This window comes from Cryptomeria japonica, chromosome 1 (genome assembly GCF_030272615.1).
Source record: "Cryptomeria japonica chromosome 1, Sugi_1.0, whole genome shotgun sequence".
NCBI lineage: Eukaryota > Viridiplantae > Streptophyta > Pinopsida > Cupressales > Cupressaceae > Cryptomeria > Cryptomeria japonica.
In genome coordinates, this window is record NC_081405.1 from 38,984,145 (window position 1) to 39,001,414 (window position 17,270).

Sequence of the window (17,270 nt, forward strand, 5' to 3'; positions counted from 1 at the left end):
ACTATAGCATATGATTGATTTATTTAATAAATCAATCCCTTTCTTTATTCTTCTAAAAAATCAAATCCTCACAAATCTTCCTCTTAGCTAATTAATTTCAATTAATTAGTTAACCTACATGATTACTACAAATCATCTTCTTAATTCATCATTAACCTAATAAATTCTTCTAGAAACTCCCTAAACTCACTTAACATTATTCTTTTAGTCAAATTCTCCTACAAATATAAATCCCACCTAACATTTCCTCTAATTCTCCGCCTAATGAGTCGTTAATGGCTAATCATCATGATTAGCCACAAAGTCAACTCTTTGTCCTTTCATCCAGCCACTAGCTTTAAATGCTCTTTTTCTAGATGAATGTAAGATTTTTGAAATCTCACATTCCTCTAGGCATTTCCCTCTCCCAAGGAATTTTTAATTTTTTTATTCTTCTAATCCCCATAATATTCGTTTTTGGAGAATTTTTAATTCCTCCAATGCATCTTGTAGAGTGTGGAGATACGAAATGCCTTTAAGGCATATTTCTTGGTCTCCACACCCTCTCTTGGACCTTGTGTGACCTCATAGGTAAATCTTAGCCCTTCATCTCGAATTCATCCTAGCCATCCGTTTTCCTCTCCTCTTCCTATAAAATAGGGTTCCATCCCTTCATTCAAAACATCTTGAAATTTAGTAAGCTTATGCTGCCCTTTTGAGCCCAGGAAATCATCTTGGCAACTTGATCATCTCATCCTTATCATTCATCCTTATCATTTGTGCACAATATTGGAGAGCCATCCACATCCAGCAATCAAAGGAGCACATCAAGTGGAGCATTGTCAAGGGGCGCCTTCACTTCATCAAGCTCAATTCGAAGGAGAAGGTAAAATAGCAAGGTGAAATGATCTTTTTATGATATTTTAGCATTCTGCATGTTTATTTTGTTATGTTTTGATCAGTTTACATTTCAAATCTATTTTTCCCTCTTCAATTCTAGCCAACTAACCCTCAAAAGTGACTTTTTGGTTTCTCTCCCAAAAACTAGAAAGGACCAAGAAATTTAATTTTATATTCACCATTAAAAAACTAGGAAAGCACTTTTTCCAAAAGGGTTTGATCTAGAATCTTCTACAAATACCATTTCTAGTAAACTCTCAACTAGGCTAAATAGGGCTAAATGAGCACTTTAACAAAGGAACTACCCTTCCAATTGGAAATTTCTCAAGGGAATAAATTGTAACACCTTGGGGAACTCAAAATCACCAAATCCAAAGTTAAAAGTCTTGGTTTGCATCTAATCAAAAATTATGGGGAAATGTTAAAGTCTTTTTCACTACCGTATGCCAATCACATGGGGATGCATGGCTTCAAACTTGAAGAAAATATTCTCCAACCACATTCTCCTGGTCTAAAACCTCTCAAATATCATAGTAAACTCCCAAATATTCCATCCAACCAATTTTTAGACTTTTTCCATGATTAAGTTGGAAGAAAAGGGAAAGAAAAGGTGAAACCCTTGGTTTATGCCCTTTCACGGGCTGTTTTGGACTATTACACAATAACTCACTCCAAACTCCACCTAGGAAGCTCTGGATGGACTCAAAAGAAATTTATTTCACCCCTCTAACTCCCCATGAAATAATTTTTCAGTTTGGAGGTCGTGAAATTTCATACCAACCGAAAGAACGGCAAACTTGCACGAAAATGCAGTATTTTTTTATTGTTTCAAAATGTCAAATTACAAATGCCCACACACAACAACCTCAAAAGAGTTTTTTGAGACATTATATAGAAATCTCATTATTTTCCAACTGAAACAAAGTGGTTGTGAATGTTGGGAACTGATTTTAACAACTTTTCAAAAAGTTGTTCACCAAGTTGGCACATTTTGTCAATTTTTGACAATTTTGTAATTTGCCAACAAATTAACTTCAAACATAGACCTAGGAGCCTAAACATATTATCTTGGACCTAAATGGACCCAAATATACATAACTCACTAAATCTACACATCCCAAGTTCCTTTGACCATAGTTGACCATATGGTTTATAATGCACCCTAGGCCATTAGGTCTTACAAAATGGACTATTAGGACTTTATTTTCAAAACAAAACATGAACATAGGATTCTCAAATCCTTTACAACACCTTTATACCAAAACATGAAATAATGAAAGAGGAAATGATGAATTCTTAGGCTTGTGCCCCTACACCATACTCCTGGGGTGGGCTAATCTCATTTCCACATGAGATAAGTTGGTCCAATGAAGTACCATGCTTCAGAATTTCTGCCTCTTCTACAGGGTGACCTACCCATTTCACAAGATATTGTTTGTATTCTTTATTTCTGGTCTTCTTGATGACCCTTTCATCAATGATCTTTTCAAGCTTCTTTGGTGCATGAGGAGGTGTATCAACAATTTCCTCTTGAATCTCCTCCACATGAAAGTTTGTACCTGCAGCAACATGCCCTTTATAGGGTGTTAGATCACATACATTAAAGATAGGAGAAATACCAAGGTTAGAGGGAAGACATATCTCATAGGCATTCAACCCATGTTTCTTCAAAACCTTGCAAGGACCCACTTTCTTCATGAGTAACTTTGTATGCTTCCCCTTTGGTAATATTTCTTTCCTCAGGTACACCCACACCATATCACCAATCTGAAATTATACATCCCTCCTCTTCTTATCGGCAAATTCCTTGTACTTTTGTGAACTCTTTGGAGGGCTAGCCTTACTTGATCATGCACTTCCTTCATGCTATCAACAAATTGTTCACCATGAGCACTTGTTTGCCCATCATGTGGAAGGTCTCTCAACTCCAATATGCCTCTTGGATTCTGCCCATACACAATTTGAAATGGACTCCTTCCTGTACTCCTATTCACAAAATCATTGAATGCAAATTCAGCTTGTGGAAGTATAGCATCACACTTCTCTCCATATTGCTTTGTCAAGCATCTCAATAGGTTTCCCAAGGACCTATTCACAACTTCAGTTTGCTCATCTATTTGTAGATGGTAGGCTTAACTAAAGTTCAAGTTTGTTCCCAACCTCTTCCATAAGGTTCTCCAAAAATGGCCAATGAATTTCACATCCCTATCAAACACAATTGTTAGAGGAAGTCCATGTATCCTTACAATCTCTTTGAAAAACAAATTTGCTACATAGGTTGCATCACTTGTACTCTTACATGGCAAGAAATGTGCCATCTTACTGAACCTATCTACAACAACAAAGATGCTATCAAAGCCTTTTTGAGTCCTAGGCAATCCCATTACAAAATCCATACTACAACTTTTGCAAGGCCTTGTAGGTATGGGTAATGGTTGATACAAACCTTCATTGGTGGAAGTACCTTTGGCCTTTTGACAAATAGTGCATGTTTCAACAAATATTCTTACATCACTTTGCATCTTAGGCCAATAGAAGTTTCTTCTTACCCGCTCAAGGGTTTTATCCAACCCAAAATGTCCACTCATGCTTCCACAATGCTGTTCTTTCACAATATTCTCCCTCATTGAACACCTAGGAATTCATAGTTATTGTCCTTTGAATAATAAACCATCTTGGATCAAGTAATCAACATATTCAACATGGTATGCTTCAGAAAAATCAGAACAAACTTTATAAATTTCATGAAAGTCTTCATCACCTTCATACATACCTTTCAAGGAGTCAATCCCCACACTTTGCAACTTCACCTCTTGCACTGTCAAGGATCTTCTACTCAAGGCATCTGCCACCTTTTTTGCAACTCCCTTTTTGTGTTTGATTGTAAATGTATAAGCTCAGATAGATTCTACCCATTTCATATGCTTATGACTCAACTTCTCCTAGCTATTCAAGAAGCTAAGTGCCTGATTGTCAGTAAAAACAACAAACTCTTTTGGAAGGAGATAATGCCTCCACTTTTTCAAGGCTTTAACTAAGGCATACATTTCCAAATCATATGAGGAATACTTACTCTTTTCCTCATTGAATTTCTCACTAAAAAATGCAATGGGCCCACCCTCTTGGCTAAAAACAGCCCCTGTTGCAACATTAGATGCATCACACTCAATTGTAAAAACCTTTTGGAAATCTGGAAAAGCAAGTATAGGTTGCTTTGCTACCTTTTGTTTGAGACTTTGAAAAGCCTCCTCAGCTTCCTTGGTCCATACAAACTTGCACTTCTGCCCCCCTTTGATTGTTTCCAGGATAGGTGCACAAACTTGGCTAAAACCTCTTATAAACTTTCCTGTAAAAGGAAGCCAAGCCATGGAAGCTTCTAACTTTAGTCATTGACCTTGGAGAAGGCCAATTCAAGATTCTCTCCACCTTCTTAGGATCCATCTTGATGCTTCCACCTGAAACTATGAAACCAAGATACACCAATTCTTCCTGCATAAAAAGACACTTGTCCACATTGATTAGGAGCTTTTTTTCCTGCAATCTCTTAAGGACCAAATTCAAATGCTGCATATGTTCATCTCTATTCTTACTAAAAATAAGAATATCATCCAAGTAAACAATAAAAAATTTACCAAGGAAAGGTTTTAGAACTTCAATCATGAGTCTCATGAATGTACTAGGTGCATTGGACAAGCCAAATGGCATCACTCTCCACTCATAAAGGCCTTCATTAGTCTTAAAGGTTGTCTTCCATTCATCTCCAGCCCTTATTCTGATTTGATGGTACCCATTCTTCAAATCTACCTTTCAATACCACCTTGCACACCCTAGATGATCCAACAAGTCCTCAATCCTAGGCATAGGGAACCTATACCTGATAGTGATCTTGTTAATGGCCCTTGAGTCTATACATAACCTCCATTTACCTTCTTTCTTAGGTGCTAGCATGGCTAGAACAACACATGGACTCAAACTTTTAGAAATCAAACCCTTATCTAAGAGTTCCTAGATTTGTCTTGCCATTTCCTCATTCTGTTGGGGTGTTAACTTATAGGCAACCTTATTTGGGAGTGTAGCCCCTGGGATAAGATCACTATTATGGCTAATCTCTCTGATTGGAGGTAGGATATCAGGCAACTCTTTGGTTACAATGTCCTTATAGGTCTCAAGCAAATCTGCCACCTCTTTTGGTCCTATCCTCCTAGGTTCTTTCTTTTTCTTGTGCACCTTTCTCTCTTCCTATTTTGGCAATACCACCAAAGCATAACAAGGAGTATCCTCCTTCTTCAAACATTTAAAAAAATCTTTCTCTCCTACAAAAAACTTAGATTCTTTTGCTTCTTCACCATTATCAGGGAGGGGTAGTTGTGTTACCTTCTCACCTTTGTACCAGATGGTGGATGTGTTCTTCTCACCATCATGTTTTGACTTCATGTCATATTTCCATGGCCTTCCAAGCAGCAAATGGCTTGCATCCATGGGTATAATGTCACAAAGTACCTTGTACTTGTACTTGCCAATAGAAAACTCCACCCATACTTGCTCTTCTATGATGGTATGTTGCCCCTTTGTGAGCCATGATACCTTGTAGGGTCTTGGATGTTTAATCCTCTTCAATTTTAGTTTCTCTACTGACTCAATGGACTACAGATTATTAGTAGAACCTAAATCAATCACCACACTACATACTTTTTCACCACTTCTACAAGTAGTTCTAAAAAGTGCCTTCCTTTGGGGTGACTCTGGTGGACTAGGTGCTTTGATCAATGCCCTTCTCATCATCATGATATCTCCTTGTTTAGGTTGCACAAAGGATCCATGAGAGTGAACACTATGTGTGTCCTCATCTCTCACCAAATTTTCTCTCCTTTTACCTTGTTTGTTTTCCTTCTCTAGACATTTGGATGCAACATGCCCCATTTGATGGCATCTATAGGACTTTATGCCTTCTAGGCCTCTTCCTCCACCTCTTCCTCTAAATTTTCCTCTCTTTCCTCTGAAAGATCCTTTAGAACTACCTTCCCCTTGTTCACTTCCTTGACTTGATTCACCAAGGTCTTTGGAACCTTGTCCTCTTCCTTGAGACATATTTCTGCCCCTATTTCCAAAGTCTTTTTGCCCTCTCCCTCTTCGACCTTATCACTCTTCCTCTTGAGTTTTTCTTCAACCTTCAAAGCAAGGTGAAAAAAAATTTGGACTATGGGAGGACTGCTTAGACTGAGTTCATCTTGAATGGTAACTCTCAACCCTTGCAAGTATCTTGCAAGCTTCACACATTCAAGCTCCACTACATTGGACTTCATCACCAATTTATGGAACTCTTGAGTATAATCTGAGACACTCATCTCCTTTTGTCTCAAACTCATTCTCCTCTTATGAAGTTGGACTTCATAATCATCAGGAACATATGCATCTCTGATCAATGCAACCATCTTCTTCCAAGTGGTCATTGGATTCTTCTTCTCCTTCACCCTATCATCTTGAGTGAAATTCCACCACGTAAGGGTTGATCCCTTCAACTTGGACTTAGAAATCTCAACTCTTTGACTTCTAGGTATGTCTTCACATTAAAAGAAGCTTTTGAGGGCATCAATCCAATCCACAATAGCATCTGGATTCAAGTTTCCATCATAGGAAGGTAGGTCCAACCTAACATCCATGGTCCTTCTCTCCACGACCTTCAGGGTCTTCACAAGTAGCCTCTGATCAGCAAGAACTTCTTCTTTATCAATCTACTCAAGGGATTCCTCATCACTACCCTCTTCAACAACATCAGAGTTTCCACCACTTTTCTTACGAAGTTCCCCATTAAGTCTATCAACCTCATTCTGCAAGGAATCAATCTTGTGAACCAAGTTTTTATCCTTCCAAAACTTCACTATTTGTGCATTGGTCATCTTTGAAGAAAACTCACCCTCATCTTCTTCCCTTGACATGGCTAAACTGAAACAATCCTTCTCCTAAGGATCACACTTGCTCTGATACCAATTGATGTAGAGGTATGGTTCCAACAACTTGAAAATGCTCCAAGTTGCTCACTTGCTCAACTGGCAACTCAATCCCTTTCAAAAGAGATTTTCCAAACCAGACCTCACACCTTAAAAAGCAACAAATAAATGTATCATTTCAATTATTTTCATCCCCATAACCCCCCACCGAGACATTTTACAAAGGCTATCAACTTTGGGTTGTCAACCCCATAGGCAAAGTGCTCAAAAGTTGCTCAAATGGCTCACACCCCTCCAAAATGGTTCTACAAGTCCACAACGACTCAAATAAAGTTTATTAGGATCCAACAACCTCCAATGATGGTTAAAAACCCTCAGATTGGGTTGATCAAGTCTCAAAGGGGTCAAAGTGCAAAATGGCTATTATAGCCAACTAGCCCTCAAAAGTGACTTTTTGGTTTGTCTCCCAAAAACTACAAAGGACCAAGAAAATTTATTTTATATTCACCATTAACAAAATAGGACATCATTTTTTCCAAAAGGGTTTGATCTGGAATCTTCTACAAATACCATTTCTAGTAAACCCTCAACTAGGCTAAATAGGGCTAAATGAGCACTTTAACCAAGGAACTACCCTTCCAATTGGAAATTTATCAAGGGTGGAAATTGGAACACCTTGGGGAACTCAAAAAATCACCAAATCCAAAGTTAAAAGTCTTGGTTTGCATCTGATCAAAAATTATGGGGAAATGTCAAAGTCTTCTTCACCACCGTATGCCAATCACATGGGGATGCATGGCTTCAAACTTGAAGAAAATATTCTCCAACCACATTTTCCTGGTCTGAAACCTCTTGAATATCATAGTACACTCCCAAATCTTCCATCCAACCAAGTTTTAGACTTTTGCGATGATTAAATTGAAAGAAAAGGGAAAGAAAAGGTGAAACCCTTGGTTTATGCCCTTTCATGGGTTGTTTTGGACTGTTACACAATAAATCACTCCAAAATCCACCTCGGAAGCTCTGGCCAGACTCAAAAGAAAGGTATTTAACCCCTCTAACTCCCTATTAAATAATTTTTCAGTTTGGAGGTCATGAAATTCCGTACCAACCGAAAGAACAACAAATTTGCAGGAAAAAGCAGTATTTTTTTATTGTTTCAAAATGTCAAATTACAAATGCCCACACACAACAACCTCAAAAGAGTTTTTTGAGGAATTATATAGCCATATAAACATTTTCCAATCGAAACAAAGTGGTTGTGAATGGTTGGGAACTAATTTTAACAACTTTTCAAAAAGTTGTTCACCACGTTGGCACATTTTGTCAATTTTTGACAATTTTGCAATTTGCCAACAAATTAACTTCAAACATAGACCTAGAGGCCTAAACATATTATCTTGGACCTAAATAGAGAAAAATACACATAACTCACTAAATATACACATCCCAAGTCCCTTTGACCATAGTTGACCATAGGGTTTATAATGCACCCTGGGCCACTAGGTCCTACAAAATGGACTATTAGGACTTTATTTTCAAAACAAAACATGAACATAGGATTCTCAAATCCTTTACAACACCTTGAAACCAAAACATGAAATAATGAAAGAGGAAATGATGAATTCTTAGGCTTGTGCCCCTGCACCAATTTCTTTGTGACACTAATTAATTTAATCTACACTAGCACTATTTTATTTTATTAACTCAAGTGAATAATCAAAAGCATTAAAAATTCCATTTAACAGGAAAATTAACTTTACCCAGACTGACACAAAGAGAACAACCATAGACTTCCACACAACACAAGGGTAAATTGACCACACAAGGCCAACCACAACCTCAAGGTTACCTAACAAAAGGGTCTAACTAATATCTCTGGTTCCACTTTGCCATTGGGTTGAAGAGAACGCTTAGACCTAAAGATTCAGGTGGAGTCGATGCTCGGTACCTGCAGCTGCATAAGAAAATGTCGTACATGTGCATATAACATATAGCATCACATCGTGAAAAGGGAATGGAAGCGACATAGCTTTCCCATAAAGAGTAGTGTGACACTTTTCCCCTTCACCCCAAACACATAAGAGATAATAAGCAATGTAAGATCAAGACAAATATACATCTAAAAGCATCAAGATCAAATTTTAACATTACATAAATAATCCATCTATAATCATCTAACACTCAGAGCATAGATACATCAATAACATCACACGATCAAAACACCATTATTCTAACCATCTATATAACATGAAATATTGAAGTCACATAGAAGTCCAGGAAACATAGACAACATCTCATCAAAACCAAAATCGACCAACACAAAAGGGTCAAAACCACACATAGACAACTCATAAATATAAGGTATGCCAAGTCAAAAGAGAGGGGCACTACACTTCACAAATTGATGCTACGATAAAATAAACATTTTAAGCTTCACATATTGAAGTAGAAGCTACAATAAAATAAATACTTTAAGCTTCACATATTGAAGCTATAAATTGTTGTTTCTTGAAAAGAAATAAAAATCTAATTTTATTGAGAAATAAAAGTAATTAAAATTACAAAATAAATACCTTAAGCTTCACAATTGAAGCTACAGTAAAATAAATACTTTAAGCTTCATGAATTGGAGGCTATGAAAAAAAAAACAAATACGTGCAATAAGAAGAATGTAAAAATTTAAAAAACAACAATAAATTAATAATGCAATAAAAAATCAAATACATGCAATAAGAAGAATGTAAAAATTTAAGAAACAACCATAAACTAATAATGCAATCAAAAATCTTAAATTTACTTGTAAGTTTCTAAATTCACACCCAAAAATCTTGCTTACAATAAAAATAGAAACTATTCTAATTTTTCTTATTAAAATATTTTAAAAAATTAGAAATGATTACATCTTAGAAATTTCTAAATTGATATTTAAGACAATCTTATAAAAAATATTAAAAAAATAAATTGACAAAATTTCTAAATTTATATAAGAAAAAACATACTAAAAAATTTATATAAAAAATAATATAAAATTAGAAACAATTATATCTTAATCGTGCCATTTTAAAACATTCTAAATAAATTTATATATTTATAATAAACCTTGTAAAATAATATATATAAATATTACTATTATAATAATATAACACACACACACACACACACACACACATATATATTTCAATAAAAGTGGATTATTCCACTAAACTTTTTTATTAATATTTTTTATTTTTTACACAGGATTCAAAGAGCATACCCGAGGAAAGAACCAAGGGAAGAAAACCTCCCGTCACAGCTCATAAAATAAACCTATAGTATCTAACGGATCAGTTTATACACCCCGCCCAAAGCCACATACAAAATGCAGTCACAACACATATAATATCATTTTTGCATAGAGCCCATATGACAATTTGCCAAAAAAACCCATCGGATAATTTTCAAATGTATACTCCATAGCTGCTATCAATGGAAGAAGACAAAATTTTCCAAAGCCCTGTGCCAAATCCTATGAGCCAAAAACCTTCCTGCCAAAAAAGAAAGTATCAAAAAACCTTTGGAAAAACACTATTGGATCAAATACCATGAGCTCGAACTCTCCTCCAGACAACGAACATGAATACTTGAAATGAAAGGGGAAAGCGAGAAAACTTATCATCATAAAATTTTACATCAACATTACTCAAGAAAATCATATAACTATTCCTGCAAACCTTCCCATACCCTAGAAGGAATTTTCTCAAAACCCACCTCTCGCTGATTAGCATTGCTATCAATGGCTAAATTTGCCAAATAATCTGCAATCTTATTAACTTCTCTATAACAATGGGATACCAAGAAAGATTCAATCAATTCTAATTTTTGTAAAATGGGATCAAGTATATACTGCAAATTTCAACAATTGGATTTCATTTTCATAACACATTGAATAATCACCATAGAATCACCTTCAATTATTAAGTCCTTAATTCCCAAAGAGATTGCCATATCCAATCCAAAAGACAAAGCATGGAATTTTGTATAATTGTTAGTTTTAAAACCAATAGCATGACACTTAGCTCGAATAAAATTTGCATTGTGATCATAAATTATCATGCCTACCCCAGCCGGCCCAGGGTTACCATGAGAGGCCCCATCAAAATTCAGTTTAAAGTGCCCCTGTAGAGGAGGTTTCCATCTAGCAGAGAATTGCTTACCTATGGCATCATTCTTTTTTAAAATTGAACCATGAGAGGGTAAAATTGACAACATCTTCCAAACCAAACTCTAGTAACTCTACTATCCCAGTGCAAAAAATAAGTAAGATTTTTTAAATTTTTATAAATAAATGACAAAGCAACCTCAGAGATTGAAGACTCAATTTTTAATAGAACCTCAGACACAAAAGACCTTGTTTTTTTAAATATCCCGTTGTTTCTCTCTAGCCAAACATTCCAAATCACAATAAATGGAGATATGATCCAAAGACATGCATAAAAAGATGAGGCAAAGATAAAGGGCCAAGATCTAAAATGGGAAATGAGATCCTTACCAATAAAAAAGGATATATTTAACTTCTCAAACAACCACTGCCAACATTCATAAGCATAACCACAATGTAGGAATAGGTGTGAAGAAGATTCTAATTTTTTGTTACAAAGGACACAAGGGAAAACAACAGTAATACCAAGCCTGTCTAGTCTCATACCTGTAAGGACTCTGTCCTGAACTACCAACCAAGCAAAGGCTCCAGCTTTAGGAAGACAAGCCAAATGCCAAAATAACTTATAAGGCCAAGATGATAAATCTTTAGCAACCATAAGAGAGTTGTAACCATCTTTAACATTGTACTTACCAGAAATATTCTTTGTCCAAATAAGTTCATCTTCAGAATCAGAAAGAAATACATTTCTATCTCCCAAAATCTTCTCAAAATCTAATTTCATGCTTTGATCAACATCTAAGAAATCAATCAACTTCCATCTAGCTAGCTTAAGGGGTCCACTAGTCACAATTTCAAAATAATCCGCTACAAAAACACCTGAAAGGGAGGAAAGAACAATGATCAGAGGAGGCCAATCCCTAATATTCACCAAAGGTGTGTGTCCATTCCATACTTCATCCCAGAATCTGACCTTTCTACCATTATGAACAATCCATGAGAGATGAGGCAAAATAACTGATCTACATTTACAAAGGAAATTCCAAATAGCAGAACCCAAAGGCAAATTTGACACTTTAAAAATGTACTCTCTTGGTCCATTATTTAAATATTTGGCAAACATAATCTGTGCCCATAAGGAGCTAGGTTTGTCATATAATTTCCAAACCAACTTAGCACCTAAGGCTAAATTTTGATTCTCTCCAGACTTTGAATTCCTGTTCCCCCAAGTTCCTTAGGTAAACATACCTTATCCCATGCAACTAAAGGGAGTTTCTTCTTGCCATCTTTATTATTGTTCCAAAGAAAATCTCTAAGAGTATCCTATAAACTAACAATAGCTGCTTTTGGAGACTTCAAAACATACATGAGATATATGGAACAACATTCAAAACGGACTTGATGAGAACAATTTTTGTTAGGCCCAATATGGAAAGCTAATGTACTAAGAGGGGAGGAGTGAATCAGTACTCCAAAAATTTTCTTCAACAATAACTTTACTATTATGCATAAACCGAATAGTGCAGTAACATAATATAAAGCTAAAACAAATAGATAACAATCATACATGATTCACTCCATAACACATATATTTTGGTTACGCAGAAACTCTTGGTTAGAGCGAAAAACTACAGTGGGGATGGCACCCACAACTTCACTACTACAATAATAAAGGTTGCTCAGTTAGAGCTACATGTTTAGCTATTTCTGATAGCTTTCCCTATTAGGAGTAACAAGATCTGTTAGATCTACCTTGCTAAAGGATTTTACAACACTTAAACTAAATGATGCACCTGGTTAGAGGCTTTACAATTTATAGACTTGATTAGCATCTTTTACCCTGTTAAAGGTTTCTCTTACAACTTCAAAATATTACAATAAAATCATTACAAATATCTGCAACTTTACATCTGGAATGTTATAGCAGATTCTATGTGCTCAAAATAAGATTACCTTGCTTATAGCATACCTCGATAACCCATATAATAACTTGGTAAACCCTTCTGTTTAATTTGTTCTTTGACTGTTCTTTGAAATCCTTCTCGGTGACCTCTATGTCTCTGTAACAGTCATAACACTTAGTGCTTTCACATGTCTTGCTTTGTATATTTCTATATCTTCCTTTTTGTCATGCTACATGTATATATCTATATCTTAGTCATGTTGTATAAATAGATCTCTTATGTTGGTGATCCATTCATTTCTTCGATCTTACAAACATGATTTCTCGAATGAATAACCATGCAAAATATTTCATTGGTTAGATGACCTCAAAATCATACACAATCTTTAAGTGCAATTTCCAATGTGATAATGGTTCTATGTACCTCGATCTTGTAACACCTATTCATATGTATGTCCAAGTTCAATGAATTTGGTAACACGTTTCACTCAGTGTATAACAACTCAGTGTGTCATCTTTGCTGCTCGGTAGACATGGAATGATACTCGGTAGACAACTTGGTGTATACTGCACTCTGAGACTACTTTTTTCTATAACCGACTGGACTGTTCATACCGACTAAATATATCGGTAGAGATAACCGACTAGAGTATATAGAATAACTTTGAACATAAAACTAATGGCAACTTGATAAGTAGTAACAATCTCCCCTTTTGACATTAGTTGAGATGTTTGACAAAAACTACTTTCAAAGTTATAACTCAATAATCTATATACTTGCAAAATTTGACTATACTAACAGTATATACAACAATCTATGAAATAATATATCCAGATATACTCCCCTTATCAATAGACTGTACAAAACTCTGATTTTGCATGCTCGGTGATCAATGTTCTGTGTGTTGTACTTGTTATTGTTTACTATTCTATTCACTGCTCGGTTCACTGCACTTGGATACTCTGCTTACTCTACTCGGTATACTCCCCCTGTATAGTACACTCCTTTTGTTTGATACTATACTTTGAATACTATATCACTCTCCTAATACTATATCACTCCCCCTTTTTGACAAACATCAAGACTTAGTTACCATTTGGTGGAGGCAACTGGTCAAAAATGGATTTGTACTTGGTCCGTGCTTCGGTGAGAGAGACAGAGAGGGCATCCTTTACACTGTCCATTAAAGAATTTTATGCTTGACTATCAGCCAATAATGAGATTAAGCCATCTAGAGTGCTTCCCTCTTGTGTAGTAGATAAGGAGGTGGCTCGGTTGATCTGTTCTTGGACGGATGAAAGATGAGGAAGGAATAACGTCTGAAGTGTCATTATGTCCATCCTGATCTTGTGTTCTTCATTTCTTAGGTCCAATTGTTGAGCCATGAGCTGTTGTAGCTTTGTATAAAAATTCTGAACTAAATTTGGCTCTGTGGTCAACTTATGTGAGAGATCAGTGATCTCTTTCTCAATTGTTGTTATTTTATTTTTGATGTCTTTAATGAATAAAGAAAATGTACAGAGTTTCTAAAATAAATAAAGAATGTGCTTGAGTTGAGGAGTCAACTCAGCAATAAATTTGACAAGTTTAACTTTGCCAATAGCTATAGCTTTCTGTACCTCTTCTATCATTTTTGTAGTGAGCTCCTTGTCTTTTAGCTTGCTCAAATATTCCGATGCATCTACTCCAGATGTCTCTATCTTTGTTAGGAGTTCATCCAGTTTAATGTGGATGGCTGCATCTGTTGACACTGTAGCTTCAGGTAGCATATCTATTAAGAGTGCTTTCACCTTCTGAAGTACTTTATTTTTCTTTTGAATCGCCATTTGCTTCTCTTGTTCAGCCTTAGCTTTGCATAGTTCACCGAAATCAATGAGTGCTTGCCCCTTTAATTTTGATATGTCTACATTGGGCAACACTATTGGTTTTGACAAATCAACTTTAAAACTATACTTTTTCATCTTCTTTTCTTTACCTTTCACTGATGGAACTAAGACAATGGATTGTGAGGCTTGATGACCCTCGGTAGGTTGCTCGGTAGAGGTAACACTTTGGTCGGTTTCTTTAGCCTCTATAGTGGCCTTTGGTGTCTCGTTACTCGAAGTCTCAGTTACAACATTTTCAGTGCTAGAAGGTTCTTGAGAAGTTTGTTCTTGAGTAGTACCTTCTCCTGTTGTAGACTTGTGACCTTCAGTGCCTTGATCTGTATCCTGAGGGGTTTCAGTTGAGATAGGTTGATTAATCGGTGGATAAGGCTAAACTCCAAGACTGATTCACTGGATACAAGTTTTGCATATGCATTGCCTTCTATCATTTCCTATTCCGATGCCTCTGTATCCATGATATCTTCATCTATTTGAATGGTGTTAGCAGGGTCTTGCTTGGTAACATCAGGATCTTTCTCGGTGACATCAACAATTTCAACTGTAGCTTGCTTATTGGCATCCTTGATTTTAAAGATTTCCTACCACTTTTCTTTTGTCTCATTTTCCACTTCAATATATAGACCATTCATCAATTTTAAGGCTCTTTGTTTGACGAGAAACTTTGAGTTGTAGGTTGTCAGATGTTCTTTTATTTCAGCTACTAACATGTCAGGAAAGAGATGTACTAGACTTCTTTCTCTGATCTGTTTCTCCGAGTCCATTGCATACTTCCACCTATTATCAATATGTAAATATAGTTCATTTGGAAGTGACTTAGATAGTTCCAATGGAGCTAAGTGAAATTTTAGAAGTGTGCAGATGACAGCTTCTTCAATTTGTCTCTTTTCATCATTATTTTTGGTTTCATACTTAACATATCTAAACCCTCCAAATCCACCATATTCTTTCAGATTAGTACAAAATTTTTCAACACTATGTACATTTACCTTCTTGCTCTTGACAATCTGAAATTTGCTTGCATCCTCAGATTCGGTATCACTAGACTCTTTTGCCAAAATGAGTCTCCGAGTAGATTTCTTGTATGTTTTTGTTACCTTGGGAACCGTAACACTTTTTATTTTCTTACTCGGTGAAGCTGTAGATGCTCTAGTATTAGGTCGCTTTATTGGAGGAGTCAGTGAGGCCTTTGATGAATCCAGTTTCTTTCTTTTCAACACTTTACCCTTAGGCAATTCAGTGCTCAGTGTTATAGCTACCTCTTGGGCTTCAGATTCCTCTTCGGTAATGGCTAAAGTGCCTTTGACAGGTGTGGAGGAAGAGTCTTCTCCGAATTTCTCTGACAATTCCTTTATCGTCTTTGTAGCCTTTCTTGTAGCTTTGGGTACTACAATGCTCATCTTTACCTTTTCCTTCACTTCCTCATAGGTTCCATACCTCAGCTCAGTAGCATGCCTCGATAATGTGAGAAATGCATCAATTTGCTATTGTGTGATGTCAAAATCAATCTCGTAACCCATAGGTGACAAAGATCGAGTTCTTGGTTCCACAACATTCACATAACAGTAATCAGTGTCTACTTCAAAACATATGTCATTTTTGTATTTCTCCACTAGCTGGGGTGGAATTCGATACCTGTTATGCATTTTCTCTTGAAACATACTAAAGTAATCATCTATAATATCATTGAAATTATCTCCTAGCTTCTTAATGAAGTCATTGATCTGATGGGTGATTGGTCAGTGTAGTTCCCAAACAACTTTACCGACTGATGGAAAGAATTTTTCAAAATAGAAAAACATGCATACAAGTAGTGATCCAAACTTTAGTGTATTAGTGGAGTTGTTCTTCTTCAGCTTCTTGATGGTGTTCAGATTCTCAAATAGGTTTTTCAGCAACACCTCACATAGATCAATTTTCATTCCCTTTTTCACATTTTTGTATGCTAGGTCTACTACTACACAGGGTACATTGTTTTCCCTTGTTGATTGGAAGAAACAGTAACCTATTACTCTAGTGGAAAATTTTAGTTCTTCATTTGTGACATTGTTCAATTTTAGTCCTCTGCAATCAGATTCCACTCCGGTTAAACTGATCAATTCCTTCTGTGATATCATCTTTTGGGCTTGAGCATGATCATAAATGGGGTAACCGGTAATCAGATGAATAATTTCCTTGGTAATATTAAATGGTTTCTCTTCTAGCCACATGAAATCATTGTGAACTCTGCTCAGAACAAACTTGACCCACTAGGGTTTGAACACACGGGGATAGGTTAGGGCTTCCATTAATCCCTTGATCTTAATGTGCTCATACTTGCTATTTAATTTACCATCAGTACACAACTCATCATAGGTGTCTTTGATTTCAACATGACCGAGTTCTTCAACATGACATTTGGTGAAGAATCTCACATCCTCGACTAATAACACTCTATCCGGGATGAGTGAAAATGCGGTTTTGTCATTCAGTTCAGAAGCAACTTTGGGAGTTAAAGAATATTTTAGAGAGGGCT